The sequence below is a fragment of the Prorops nasuta genome, unplaced genomic scaffold (assembly GCF_024137725.1).
Source record: "Prorops nasuta isolate Cenicafe-Biocafe unplaced genomic scaffold, Cenicafe_Pnas_1.2 PNAS00007, whole genome shotgun sequence".
Taxonomy (NCBI): domain Eukaryota; kingdom Metazoa; phylum Arthropoda; class Insecta; order Hymenoptera; family Bethylidae; genus Prorops; species Prorops nasuta.
In genome coordinates, this window is record NW_027116804.1 from 836011 (window position 1) to 848062 (window position 12052).

Here is a 12052-nt window from a genome sequence, read left to right on the forward strand (position 1 = left end):
TCTATTTTTTTTATGATTAATATTTTTTTTTTGTTTTTGTATCGAGCCGGATAATTATTTTTTTTTTATTATTGTTGTTTATGTAGGCCGAATTATTTTGTGTGTGTGTAATAAAGTATGTGTGTGCGAAGCGAGCGTTTTTTTATTGTAGCATTGTAGGATTGCGCGCACCAGAGGAAATTAAATTGAATCAGAGACACCCCAAGGGCGACTTCAACCGGGAGGAAGTTGACCAACCCCCACGTTGGTCCTAACGAGGGGGGAGTTGTAACGTTGCGTTCTCGCAACGTTACTATAGCTGCCATCTAGCGCTTTGCTAATCTCAAGCGCTAGATAGGCGGGTCGCGTACGAACTAGGGAGTTATCAACCGATAGGTATTGATCTAGGATCGATAACTTGTCGGCTCCCTAGTGCCGCGCGATGGGTGTAGCGGGGCAGCGGCGGGACAGGCGCAGGGCCTTACCTGCTCCCGCGGACTGCCCCGACACACGTAGTTTAGATGTCAGAGGTGACACATAGTGCCCGACATAGTTCCCCCAGCCGGTACGAACCACAGGAGTGACAGCCGCTACCGCACGGAAATTGGGAGGCACGATAAAGTGCAGCGACTGCCACCGCCACGAATCCATACCGGCCAGAGGAAACCTACTGCCCTTCGGGCCAGTGTCAAGGGCTAGAAGGAGAGAGAGAGAGAGAGAGGGAGGAGAGAGAGAGAAGCGAGAGCGAGAGCGAGAGAAAGAAAGAAGAGAGCCTGCCTACAGTAAGCAGACATTTGGGTGATTATTCGTTGTGTAATAAAGTCCAGTGACGTCCCGGGGTGTGCTAGGGCTTTAGGGCTCGTAGCACCGACCGGTTGTATAGGGAACCGCTGGCCCTGCTCACCTGTCACGGGTAAGCGGGCAACTTAGCGGAGTGGTCATTCCGTCGGACCGGTAACGAGCATTTTATTGTGTACAGGCGCGAATTAGTAAAAGAGTTCGCGATTGCATCGATTAGTTGTGAGTTGACCGTTGACGGGAACATTCCCGTAATTCGTTTCAAGGCCGCGGACTTAGTATAATCCCCGTGAGGACTAGTGACCTTAGAGTCCGCGACGTAAACAATCCGGGTCGTTGTGGTGTTTGAGTACGCGGGAACGGAGTCAGTGCGACTAACCGTCGGGTGACGCGCACGCGCGGGAATAGGGACCCATCCGCGTAACGTCGCGTCGTGGTTAGCCTACGAATCCGCCGGAGGCGCGCGAGTACCGCGCGACTCGGCGGGACCGCCGCGAACGCCAACTAGTGGCTCGAGCGCGGGGCTAACTACTACGTCATCGGGGCTTCAGCCGCGTTCGCACGACTTAGGCCGCGCCCACATTTAGGACCCCGCGTAACACCGTTATACCACGTGTGAAGGATCGGGTATTGTATTAAGCACCGATTTCATAATAAAGAGAGTTCAATCGAAATTAGCGAGTTAGTGTATTAGCACCCCACCCCTATATTCGCGTACGAGGGTTAGAACCCCCTCTGTACCAATAAATATTCGGGAATTATTAAATAATTACATCGAAGGCGCCCGGGTCTTATAGGAAGTCGCCTATTGGGACGCGAACGCAAGCGGTGGGGGGAATCACTCCTCCCTCCCCGCCTACACCATCCCTTGGGATAGACAGTAGCGTCACAAGAAAGAACGGCAAGTACATAAGTCGTATCTAGCATAATTAATATACCCAGATAGCAAAATCCTGTCGTAATGTTGTCATATTGTCCTCAGAATGCAGTATTCCGTGATGACAAAAATAGACACAGATGAGGACTCATTTGTACCTCAGATTGCACTCACGTCATGAGGTATCATTAAATGATAGAAAATGTTGAATTCCGATGTAGGATAATTCTTCAATTTTTAACGCCGGAGATGCAACATTTTCGCTCTGCATTTAATCAAATTTACTTTCATTTTTGATGTCTAAATGATTTGACCGTACTTTTGCTGATGAAAAATCGTTTTCCCTGGTGGGTCTTGAACGCTGGTCGTTGGAATAATGAAACTGATACCTTGTCTATTACACTGCCTGACGTTAGTTAGTAGCAAAGTTCCATTTGTCTATATATTTCGACTGGCTGTAATTTTATCGGTCACATTAATTTAAAAAAATGCACGTGCTGTAGCGCTGATAGCGATATATAGCTTGCTTCTTGAATACTCGTTATTTGAAAATATTAAATGTATTACCACAATTACATTCAATGTACTCATAATTCACTCATGGTGTTTCGACAGCAATCTTCATATTATTATCATTACATGACCTCATTTTTTTCTTACAATATGACGTGAAATGTAGAACATAGCATGTCCTCACGATACGTCAGTAAATGTCACGATGTGAGCTCAGGATCATATTGACATTATAGACCATTAATATTAACATGTTATGTTTTAACATAATCTGATCACAAAAATAAAGCATTATGCGGTAATATATACATATCACGTCGTGATTAAACCTGAGGTTTCAGACGTTGCTATCTGGGTAGTAATATAAAATATTTTAATTAAAAAAAATAGTGAAATCCAAAAGCTAGGCAAGTATAAATTTTTGTTACCATGATGAAAGTTAAAATTTAGAAAAAGGAAAATAGTAATACAAAAATTATACTTGCCGGTGGCTCGTTGTATGCAATCGTATTAAATAGCCACATTTTTAACTTATGAGAAGCAACGCTTAAATTGCAAGATAGCGACTTACACATGAATATTACGGGCCCTGCAAGTATAATTTTTGTGTTACTATTTTCCTTTTTCCAAATTTTAACTTTCATCGTGGTAACAAAAATTTATACTTGCCTAGCTTTTGGATTTCACTATTTTTTTTAATTAAAATATTTTATATTACTATATTAATTATGCTAGATACGACTTATGTACTTGCCGTTCTTTCTTTACAAGCGAAGCTTGTTTTTTGTGGGATCTTATAACGTTTTGTAAGAATATAGGAGTTCAAACTAATCAATTATTTTAACTAATTCAATCTAACAAAACATTTTCCAATATTCTCATCGTTCCATAATGTAAAGTTTCAATTCAAAATATTAATTTATTATTCTATTAAATAAAGTACAAAATATTACAATGATGAATTCTTATCATAGTTACACTTTTAAAGGCTTTTAACATAGTATTCACAGTAACTGTTTGAATTATATTTCCAACATTTTATACCCAAAATCACCTTAAAGCCTTTCGCTTTCGAGAACATGCTTCTAAATTTACCTCTAAATCCACCTTTTTCTTAGGTGTTACTCTCACTATCAACTTTCATTTTAGCTTTTACTCTGGTAAACTAGTGCCATTTATTTATTATTTTGATTCATATAAACTGTAAAATATATACCAGTTAATACAATGGAAGCCTATGTTTTTTAAGTGTACTGCTTTCAGTTTCCTGAAGTTACACACTGTATGCTCTATTACATGTGAAATATTGAAATAATGAATTCCTTTCATATTTACACATCTACAAGATTTTATTATAATTTTCATCAACTATATGAATTCTAAATCCAAAATTGTATGCCCAAAATCACCTGCAAATCCTTCCCTGTCAAGGATTTTCTTATGAATTGACTCATTTTTCCACCTTTTTCTTAGCTGTCACTCTCAATATCAACTTTGCATTATGGCACTTTCTCCAGCACATTAGTGCCATTTATATTTTCCTTTCATTAATATAAACTAGGAAATACACCAACTCCTGCAATGGATGCCTCTCTTCTTTAGATATATATATAGTTTTCAGCTTCCTAAATTTATTCACTGTATGCCCCATTACATGTAAAATATTGCAATCATGAATTCTTTTCATATTTACAGATCCACATGATTTTGTTATAATTTTCATCAACTATGTGATTTTTAATTCCAAAATTGTATACCTAAAATCATCTACAAGCCCTTCACTTTTAAGGATTTGCTTAGAAATTCATCCCTTTTTCTTAACTGTTACTCCCCATATCAACTATGAATCAGGGCTCTTTTTCAAGTAAACTAGTGCCATTTGTATTTTCTTTTCATCAATATAAACTAAATAATACACAAATTAATGCAATGGAAGTTTCTATTTTAGATATACTGCTATCATTTTCCCAAATTTATTCACTGTATTATTTATCGCATGGAAAATATTAAAATGATGACTTCATTTCATTGTTTCAATTCTAGATGATGTTTTCATTATACTTATTATTTAATTGACTTATATATTTCAAAAAGCTTATGCCCAAAATCACCTGCAAGCCTTTCTGCACTATCAAGAATTGGCCTCCAAATTTGTTAATTTCTCCACCTTTTCCTTAGATTTAACTCTCACCAATAACTTTGCATTATGGCTCTTACTATGGGAAACTGATATCATTTCTGATTTCTTCTATTTAATATTACAATTCAAGCCTGCACAATGACACAATAAACACGTTATTATAATTCAATCTGAAATAAAATCTCACTAAGTTCCAAAAAGTATATTACATATTATATTATAAAACTCAATGATATACTTATAAGAAATTAAATAATTTTTTTACAGATAATAATTTCTTTCTACTCTGATTAGGGAAGCGTAGATAAATATTTGGTTTTAATACTTTTTTTATATTATAAATGGAGATTAAGTAACGATTAGCAAATATTCATCTACTTTCTTTAATCATAGTAATACGAAAGTTTTATTGTCTCCTGGATAATTGTTTGTATATATGATATAACTTATCGGACAGTTAAATTCTACATCAGTTTAAAGAAAAAACAGTTAAACATGCATTTTGTTAATGATTTCAACACCTGGAAATTTAGCATATGATTTTCAAATACCTTAACAATTTCTTGCAATTAATATGCTCCTGATAATCACTGATGCACATAAATATTGAAAGTATACATCTTCTTTGCACAGTGTTGAAAATATGTAAATATTAATTTTACTTCATCCAGTCAGCTCTATCCTCAACAATTCAAATAGAATTATTCTATCTTAATTTAACTGAAAAAGAAATTTCACAAAGTACCACAAAGTATACTAACATCCTGTATTATAAAATATAATGGCTGCGTTTCAAATACGTAGCGCTACATGAGCGCTCCGCTCAATAACGAAGCAGCTTTAAGTAACTGCTTTAAAAGTGCCTTTGGACAACATAGCGCTATATGAATTTATAGTATGTACGTGTATGTACATACAAAATATCAGTAATAATTTTAGAGGTTAGAGGCCTAGCTTGCGCTAATATTCAATTTAAAATTATGTCGAATGAATTTTATACAGTTACATATGATTATAGAAATGCATATTATGAAGTTACAGGTGATGAAAGCTTTCATTTAAAATTGCAAACAGGTATGTATAATACATGAAATGATCATTTATAACATTACATGCAGTTAACAGAAGTGTAAATATATATACATTGTAACGTGGTGGAAACACGTTACAGAAATGTACATATTTTTGAGTTCTCCTCTCTCCCCCTTAGTGCCTCCCGCGCCCCCCAGTATGGCTGCTGATGTGTGAGTGTAGTATGATGAACCTTCCGTGGAGCTACCATGTAGTTTTCCGCAGAAGGAATATTGTAATTGTCGCCCACGGAAGGAGAGTGTATGTTTTTAGGAAATGGTATGATCGGGGATTGGGCGAATGTTTGTAGGATTAGTTGTAAATAGGCTTATTCGAATTAAGAATATTTTATTTTACTTAAATTTAGTATTAAGAAGTCTCCTCTGCTCCAACATGAGCTAGAAAACTGTTGTTGTTGCTATCCTTTACTCTCCCATGCCCCAATGCTTATAATGCCCTCTCACTCTAACCTTCCTGCCGAGCGCGACTGTTTACGCGAGGCTCTTACCGTCCCCCTACCGCATATCCCCGCTGAACGCCCCACCAGTTCCTTCCCGTTACCGCGTCGCGCCGCTAGCGCGCCGAGCTGTGATCTCCCCTGACCGCGCCACTACCGACCCATCATTGCCGACCCCGCACCGCATCGCCCCGCCCGAGCAGCCACCAAGCCATGTAGCAGACGACGCCGCTGGAAGAGAGATTGAGAAACCCAGGGAACAGTGCGAATGCGGATCATAGTCAATATTACCTCTGATAATTGGCTCGATGATCGAGAGCATGCGCTGTTGCCCTGCTGATTACTAATGTCCTAGGAATTAGGAAACGGACCCGGACCCTTGGACAAACGAGGAATTAAGGATCGGGCCACTTCTGCCGGCAGTGAGGACTGCCAGATCTTTTCCTGCTATCGTACGAGTCGGTTGGACACCGCTTGCGCTTCGTGATTAGCAGACCGCACGTCGAGGACTGTGAAGTTGATTGGGTCATCGCGGGATTAGTGAGGAGTACCGACTCCCCATTCCTGGCCCCAATCTTTGCATCGGTTTCGTGCGGAGTTCAAGAAGAGTGTCGACGCGGGAGGAAGCCGAGAGACGTCATCGGAGCGGTTGAGTCCCTTTTCCCTACTTTTCTCCCTGCCGTCCACCTTCCCAGTTAGTGCCCCCCTGTTGCTGTCCCTGCCAACCTCCCTTAAGTCCCACCCCCCTTCCTCTTTAGTGATAAGACAATTAGTGTAACGTATAATAAGTGTGCCAGAGCATCGCGGGAGGCCCATGCTTTGAGTTAATTTTATTCGTGTTGGAATAAAGTTAGTGTTCCCGGAATGATTGTGTAGATTATTTTAACCTGGATCGATTCCACCGGTTACAAATTGGCGCCCAACGTGGGGCCCCGCCGAGTAGAGTGCTCGAAGTGTCCGCGGGTACACCAATTGTTTTAAAATTCAGTCTTTTTAGTCCTTTTCCTTCCCGATTTCCCCTTGCTCCCCCTCCCATTCCCAGTCCGACCGTTAACTCCGGTGGCGTTTTCCCGCGTTTTTGGTCGTGCCGCGGGTGACCGGTCGAGTGCGAACGTTAATTGTTTTTGTTGTGAACTTTGAATTTTGGAAGTGATTGTTGGGAAGAGAAACGTCTGCCGACTCCCGCCTAACCGACCGTGCTCGCCGCCCGCAGTCAGCAGCCATTTTCGACCATCTCCAGGAGATTGACGGCTGGAACCGTGTTTTTTGGGTTTCGAGATATCTGGTCGGCGTTTCCCAGGTAGGAGATGAGCTGTCTTCCACCCTTTCCCTCCATGCCCATCCTCAATCGTTATCGCGACATAATTTATGCCCTCCCTATAGCCGCGGTCAAGTCCATATTGGAATCCCACGGGTTAGAGATAACGGGAGATCCCCCTGTGCTCCGCGATCGGCTTTTCAGATATCGGACTCAGCTTCCGGACATAGAGATGTCCGCCCTCGAGGAACCGAACCTGGGCCGAAGTGAGGAGAGGAGCCAGACCCTGCCGTCGGAAGATGTTTGCCGTCCGGACTCGCGTATGCTGGAGTCCCTTCATGCTTCCGAAAATGCTCTTGCTCTCCCTGTCGCGAAACCTCACCTCCCTTACGTAGCTGACGAAATCTATGCCCCACCCCCTCGTCTACCGCGAAAAGATTACTTTTCAGGACCGGACTTTCTCAGGATCCAGGAGGCACCGGATCTAGCGTGTTAGGCGCCTTCGAGAACTGCTCCTTCCCCTTACCCCCTACCGACAATCCCTAAGACTCTCCCTCTATATGAAAACTTCCCTTTCTCCCCTGCAGACGAGTCCACCCCTGGTAATAATTTTTTCCCTTCCACCCCCTCAGTACCACCTCACTGCTGTGAGGCCCCGTCAGCGGGAGCGTCTCAAATCTCAGACCCTTTTGACGTAGCAGACCCCACCCCACCTTCCCGTTTTACCACCCCCACCCCTGGAATTCCCTCCTTAGAATATTTCGATCCCTTCTCTCCCGATGGCGTCCTGTTTGCAGATGCCATTACCCCGGAAATGAGAGCATGGGATAGTTTCATGATGTATTCGCCGGTGTTCTCGGGTGAGTTCGGAGAGGATCCCCGTGAGTTCTTAGCGATATTGGCCGAGTTGATTCGAGGAAGAAAACTGACGGAGGCGGCCGTGTTATACGCCCTTCCTGCCGCTCTGTCCGGTATAGCCCTAGAGTGGTACCGTTTAGAAAGCCCCTCATGGATCCGATATCGAGAATTCGTAATTCCCTTCCTCCTGGCCTTCTCCACCACCTACCCTACCCATATAATCCTTAAAGAAGCTGAATCGCGAGCCCAAGGTCCCCGGGAGAGGCCTATAGAATTTTTGACAAAAGTTAGGAAGATCCTCCGGCGAATGGATCCGCCGTTAGAGATGGATCGCCAAATTGATATCGTTTATAATAATCTCCTCCCGGTATACCGTCGCGAAATTGCCCGAAAAGGCGTTGTTACCTTTCAGGATCTTCTGTTGGAGTGTCATCGGGTGGACGCCATCAGAATGGAAGACAGTATTCAGCCTCCCTCTCCCCCCCAACCTTTAGATTCCTATTTCCCACATGAAGCCTATACTCCTCCCCGCACTCCGTCTACCCTTACCGACCCTATTCCCGTGAAATCCACCCCCCCCCCCCCTCAGTCCCCGGAATTAGCGGCCCTCTGTCCTAGTGAACAACAAGTAGAGAAAGTGAGCTCTCCGCCATGTCACCTTCCAGATCGTCGTACACCTTCGCCTAAGAGAAGAAGAAGGAGAACTAAGAGAAAGAAGAAGGACAGACCCGTTTCTCCTCAAACCTTCAAGAAACCGAAGACTGTCGACTCGTGGAACGGTGTTCCAGTCAGGAGTCTAAGTCCCAATCTCCCCCGACTCGCAACCATTGCCCCTATCCTATCGAATTCCCCTCCCGAAATACCAACCCTTATGAGCCTGAAAATCCCGATACCTCCCCAACTCCTTAGATCGCCCTCCTCTCGCCTCTACCGACCCTCCCCCGAAAGCAGCTATTCCCGAGTCCCTGCCGTTCCCTGCCGACATTGTAAATGCGTATCCCGTGAACGAAATCGGACTTCGGCCCTCCAGATCTGGGAGCCCAGAGAGGAACCAGAGTCGCTGATATTCAAATTTTAACGTCGTGCTACAGGAACTTCCCCCCCCCCCCTTTGTTTTTATTATTACTCTTGTCGTATTGCCCTGGCCATCGTGACGCGAACCCACCGCCGTAGATTTGCCCATTTTTATGTTGTATTCCGACCCTTTTCTCCAGATCCCCTGGAAGCAGATAGCTCGTCGACTACTACGCTGTCCAGGTATGCTTGAAGTTCATTATGTAATGGCTTGACTGTTGGTATGGATGAGTTTGGGTGGATCGGCGCACTTGCTACCGCGGTTCGGAGTTGCACTCGATCGGCGTCCGCGTCGCGAAGCATTTCCCCCCTTCGCTCTCTGTCGCGTACGAAACATGGTTTCTTGTCCGCGTAGTAATGGTAAGGCTGAAATAGACCAAGACCCCCCCGGACGACCCACTCAGCCCCCGTATCCCCGAGTTGGGAATGATTTTTGTGGAAGTAAAATTTCGGCGCAGCGGCGCCAGTACCAAGTTAGGAACTAAGAGATCCTGTAGTTTTGGCGGCCCGGCAGTGCCAGATTTTAGTTTTCTAGTTAAGAAGGCGCGCAGCGCCACCCCCTTGAAGTTGTATCGAGCCATGAGCGCGATGATGCGCTAAATATTTGGAACTGTGTACAGTTAGTTGTAAGATACGTTGTATTCCCCTGATCACCCCCCACCCCCCTGTAAATATATTATTATTTTTATGGAAAATTCAGAAAATGTATCCGGGGAACACTCTCCCGTCGATGGCTCAACTTAGGATCATAAGTTTCTGTAAATAGTCGGTTAAGTTAGTATAGCACCCCCTACCCCCCGAGGTCCGATCTAAGTGGGGAGGAGTTGTAACGTGGTGGAAACACGTTACAGAAATGTACATATTTTTGAGTTCTCCTCTCTCCCCCTTAGTGCCTCCCGCGCCCCCCCAGTATGGCTGCTGATGTGTGAGTGTAGTATGATGAACCTTCCGTGGAGCTACCATGTAGTTTTCCGCAGAAGGAATATTGTAATTGTCGCCCACGGAAGGAGAGTGTATGTTTTTAGGAAATGGTATGATCGGGGATTGGGCGAATGTTTGTAGGATTAGTTGTAAATAGGCTTATTCGAATTAAGAATATTTTATTTTACTTAAATTTAGTATTAAGAAGTCTCCTCTGCTCCAACATGAGCTAGAAAACTGTTGTTGTTGCTATCCTTTACTCTCCCATGCCCCAATGCTTATAATGCCCTCTCACTCTAACCTTCCTGCCGAGCGCGACTGTTTACGCGAGGCTCTTACCGTCCCCCTACCGCATATCCCCGCTGAACGCCCCACCAGTTCCTTCCCGTTACCGCGTCGCGCCGCTAGCGCGCCGAGCTGTGATCTCCCCTGACCGCGCCACTACCGACCCATCATTGCCGACCCCGCACCGCATCGCCCCGCCCGAGCAGCCACCAAGCCATGTAGCAGACGACGCCGCTGGAAGAGAGATTGAGAAACCCAGGGAACAGTGCGAATGCGGATCATAGTCAATATTACCTCTGATAATTGGCTCGATGATCGAGAGCATGCGCTGTTGCCCTGCTGATTACTAATGTCCTAGGAATTAGGAAACGGACCCGGACCCTTGGACAAACGAGGAATTAAGGATCGGGCCACTTCTGCCGGCAGTGAGGACTGCCAGATCTTTTCCTGCTATCGTACGAGTCGGTTGGACACCGCTTGCGCTTCGTGATTAGCAGACCGCACGTCGAGGACTGTGAAGTTGATTGGGTCATCGCGGGATTAGTGAGGAGTACCGACTCCCCATTCCTGGCCCCAATCTTTGCATCGGTTTCGTGCGGAGTTCAAGAAGAGTGTCGACGCGGGAGGAAGCCGAGAGACGTCATCGGAGCGGTTGAGTCCCTTTTCCCTACTTTTCTCCCTGCCGTCCACCTTCCCAGTTAGTGCCCCCCTGTTGCTGTCCCTGCCAACCTCCCTTAAGTCCCCCCCCCCCCCTTCCTCTTTAGTGATAAGACAATTAGTGTAACGTATAATAAGTGTGCCAGAGCATCGCGGGAGGCCCATGCTTTGAGTTAATTTTATTCGTGTTGGAATAAAGTTAGTGTTCCCGGAATGATTGTGTAGATTATTTTAACCTGGATCGATTCCACCGGTTACAACATATATGTATATTTATGAAATGTGAATGAAAGGATATATCGTTATTTCAGATCATGAGTATATGAAAGAATATTTTCAAAATAAAGAAGGAAATGAAATCAATAAATCATTAACTATTGAAGATGAAGCCGATGAAGGTAGTTATCCGGATGATGGTGATAAGTATAGTAAGTATAAAAAGATCAAAATGAAGCAAAAAATTTCAATTAACTTGCAACTCAGCATAAAAAACTTAACAAAGATACAAGTTTTAATAATAATATGTTCACATTTCCAGGTTTTGATGCATTTTATGGAGCCAAAGAGAGTGGTGAGGAATCTGAAAAAGAAAATGGTAAGTTAAAAAGTGCCTATTTAAGTTGTTCGTATGTATATGATCTTCTTACAACTGCATTTATTTTGAATTAGCATAATGGTAGAAAATATCCTGCTATAATATTCGCTATTAGCATTTTGTTTTATTTGCAGATCTAGGCCTGATTGGTTTTGGAATTTAGAAAAGAAAATAGGTTTTAGATCTGAGACATTATAGATTCTTTTGAAAAATTGTTGAACTTAGGATTATATACAGATATTTTGTACAGTCTGCATAGAGCCTGTTCCACTGCAGATCTGGCTCATATCTTTTTTCATATCAAAATCAATGCAGTCAAGATCTGTAGAAAATAGAGCTTAAATGAATGTAGCCTACTAGCGGATTTCCTAACAATCAACGTATAGAAAACTATATTATGTAATAGTGTAGTCTATGTATATTAAAATGTTTTTTTTTATTTCAGATGACAAGTTTATATGGGATTTAAAAAGTACGAAGTTTTTACTTAACCAATACACAGAGAGGAAATATAGATTTAGAAATCCCAAAGAAAAGAAGGGTATACTTTGGAAAGAAATACAAAGAGA